Raw genomic sequence first — 3,906 nt, 5'->3', positions numbered from 1 at the left:
AAACACAAGTCGCAACTAAGCTTTAAAAACCAAACAATCTATCCTAGTTCACACAAACGGCAAGTGTACCGATCGCGTATAGCACAGATAAGGAAAGTCCGGATATCGAACTCGAAGACACGTGAAAACGTTTATAATTACGAAACTCTAACCAAGACTCACCAAAATATTATTTAAAGGATTTTTTTTAATATTTAAAATTGATTAAACTACTTAACTTAATTAAATAAAAACTTTTAACAAAACTTTGAAAACTTTCACTGCAGTGATAAAAACGTCTACCTAGGAATGAATCATGTTGATAGAAATAACAAGACAACGAATTGAAAATATTCAAGACACCGGTTATAAAAGGTGACACAACTAAAACTTGTTTAAGAAAGTCAAATTACCTCTCAGTCTCTCTAACAATCTCTAACTTATTTTAGTTGATTTTAAAGAATAAACCGGAAAACAATTATTAACGTGTTCAAATACCTACTCACCTCTCGGTCTCACCGACACACTAACCTAATGGAAACGAATACTACGAAACCAAGGATAGAGGAACAATTTAACTTAACCCAAATTAAACCAACTAATTGCACATAAACACTCAAACTTGACAAGACAAACACCCGCTCTCGCGCGGTCTTAATTCTAACAAGTAAAAGCAACGAGACAATATTACTTCTTATTACCTCTCGGTCTCAAAGAAGGTGTATTTTAACTGATTTTAGATGATTATATTACCCACTTATCCCTACGGTTGTACACCCCGCAAATAAACCCGAAACACCAAGTCAAGAGTTTAACAAGCAATCAATTAATCAAAACCAATTCAATTAACTAATGCAAGAGGATTATAAGCAATAACAAATAAAACACAGCCATCACACACAATCTAATTTATGGTTTAGTTAAACTTTACATCAATAATTCAAGTCTTGAACATTAACAATCCATTAAACAAGTTAAAACCACTCAACAATCATCTATCCGAGGTAGAACAAACAAGTTTAGCTACTCATGATTTTTGGACAACCATGCATACTCAAGAAAAACATCATAAACATCTTCATAAACATAATTAAACTCATTCAAGATCCAAACACAATATATTATAAGTCAAACTATCAATCAATTGCAAAACAATTCAAAACAAAAGACCAAATCAATAAAGTTAGGGTTCTTGAACAAAAAGTAAAGTTTATGAGTGTTTTACTAAGTATTATGGCTGAGATCTTTGCTTGTTTAAGGTCCCTAGTAGCTGCCCCGATGTTCCTCTTCCTTCTCCAGCCGTCACAAAGACCAGCAGCCTCCACAGCCGCCGCCTAGCTTCTTTTTTTTCTTTTCTTCTTGCTGTTCCGATCGCAAGGTAGTGTAGAGGTTAGGGTTTTTAGAATTTCGGGATTAGGGGCTGAATAATGGCTGCTTACTCCTGTTATTAACTTAATATAATATTATAAAAGGCTTTTAAGATGTGGGCTTGGGTCGGGCCTTGACTTATAAGTTTGAAAGTTGAACAATTAAGCCCCTAAACTCTTCAATTTTAACTCTTTTTTCCACCAAACCTCATAACCTACAAGTAAACAATCAACTTTGTAAAATCAAGCATAAATAAACCATAAAACTTAATAATTAAACTAAAAAGCAATTAAAACATGATGAAAATAATACAGAAAGTAAATGTGTTTTACAACACATCAAACATCCACACACCTAAGTCTTTTTCGTCCCTGAAAAAAAGTCTAATGCAGTTGGATCAGAATCGGAAAATCAAAGTTAAATCAAACATATAGGTTAGATTTTAAAGCTCAGAAAAACGCAAAAACCGCGATCATCGATATTGTTGTCCACCTAAACCCATGCCTTAATCTTTACCGGGACAAATAAGATCCGACAATAATATTACTTAGTGGTTTACACAATTAAGACCCGCTTATTTTCTGCTTTTACCGGACCAGACCACCCCAACTTGACTTAAACCTCAAAATTAACAGATTTAAAACTTTGTTGCTCAATATTTATGAATAGTTAAAACGATCAAGGGTATTGTTTATCCACCTAAGCTTAAGCATCAAAGTCTACCAAGCAGCCATTAGATATGATTAAGGTTCAATTATTCATAGTCAGTGCTCCCCACAACATGACATACCCCAGTTATCAAGCAATACCCCAAATCCATCACCATAGGTGAGTATGCAAAATTTCATCTGTAGGGCTTACATGTAGCGTGTCCCTTGTGGTCTGTTTCTTAATGGTAATGATACTCGAGCAAGGGGACCCCACATGACTAATAGCGTGGATGGTCAAGTCTGTAGTGTATTTGTACTTTCGTACTTTTTGTGATCATGTTTATAGACTTATAAGGGTTTGCTCTTTGGCTTTATTTTTAAATATCCACAACCCCACTTAGGAATTGTGAATACCCAGCTAAATAGATTGCATACAGACCCATGGTCTCCGGACCCGAAGCATCCCATCAATACAGGATTTAAGGTTATAAAACCATACGCCGATGAGGTGTAAAACACTAAACTAGCATTTTAAGATTTATATCACAGGATACACGGCATACTCTAACGTTAAACCTACCCAAGCATCATATGATAACGTATTCAATTTTTTTTTTTTTTAAAAAAAAAACTCATGATATTTCCAATTTTTTCATACCAAAATTTGAGGCTTGAGTATGGCCCGACCTTTCATTGCTTATTTTCTACGGATAAAACGCTTTACCCACAAAAGATTTCCGTTTAACCGTTTTATCAAATTTGCCCTTTCATTTTCAAGGCTGAGCCTACCGACACATCCCAAGTTAAGTGCGTTTTCTTTTATTTATCTCATATTATTAGTAGTTTGAAAAACCGATTTCCGAATAAATTTTTTTTTAACAAGGGACATTTTTTTTTTCTTTTTCTTTTTTTTAACAAACTTGAACAACGTACGAAAATGAAAAACAAGTGAAAACTTTTTTTTTTTTTAATTTTTATTTTTTTTTAATTTTTTCTACAACTAAGTAAAATAAATTCCCATCCCCACACTTAGAACGAAATCGTCCTCGATGAGAACAAGGAAAAGAAAAGAAATAAAATAAAAATAAAACGTAAAGCATAAAATTAAAACTTTAAAGAACAGAAATTAAAATAGAGAACGGGTTACTCCCCTGGTTTAGATGCAAATTCTTCATCAGCTGTGTATGACTCAAACGAACGACCGTATAGCATTTCATTCACGGCTGCAACCTCGGGTGAACCAGTTCCAAAACGCCATCAGAGCTACCATGCGCATAATAATACCTGTAAAAACTCAAACTCGCTCGCAAGTAGCGACGTACGAAACAAAAAACAAAAACATAAGAAATAAACATATTTTTGTGATTTTGAATTTTTTTTAATTTTTTTTTATTTTTATTTTCTATTTTTAAATAACAAAAAAAAAACAAAACAAAACTCTAAATCTCGGGCTGCCTCCAAAGAGCGCTTAGTTTAACGGGTCCTCAGCCTGACCCCAAATCTCAATTTCCATCAGGTGGCTTCTCCTTTATCCGTTTCCCACTCGACCCGTTTCGTTTTATTTGTCTACTAGTAGTTGGGAAAAACTTACTAGAAAAAATTAAAGAGATTTTGAAAATCTGAAACGGGTCGGACCACCAAGACTTATACTTACCCGGACCAAACTTTATACGAGTCGTGTAATGAAGGAGGATGTCATCTTTGCTGTGTGTCAACTTTTTATGTTGTTTCGTATGTTGTACCCTCACTTTCAAGTTCGTTTGATCCAAGTATACATGTTCCCTCTTCTGTGATGTCTCCCTGAAAATTAATCTTCCTATTCCTTCAATGTCACCTCCCGGGTCAAATTGCGTATCATCTACTTCCATAGAGGTATCCTCCACAAGCTCTTCATGACAACCCTCGATAT

Source organism: Bidens hawaiensis, unplaced genomic scaffold (assembly GCF_021521415.1).
Source record: "Bidens hawaiensis isolate Kalapana, Puna unplaced genomic scaffold, B.hawaiensis_p1.1 tig00036154_1, whole genome shotgun sequence".
NCBI classification, from domain to species: Eukaryota; Viridiplantae; Streptophyta; class Magnoliopsida; order Asterales; family Asteraceae; genus Bidens; species Bidens hawaiensis.
The sequence above is the reverse complement of the archived record's forward strand: the minus strand, read 5'-3'. Positions refer to the sequence as shown.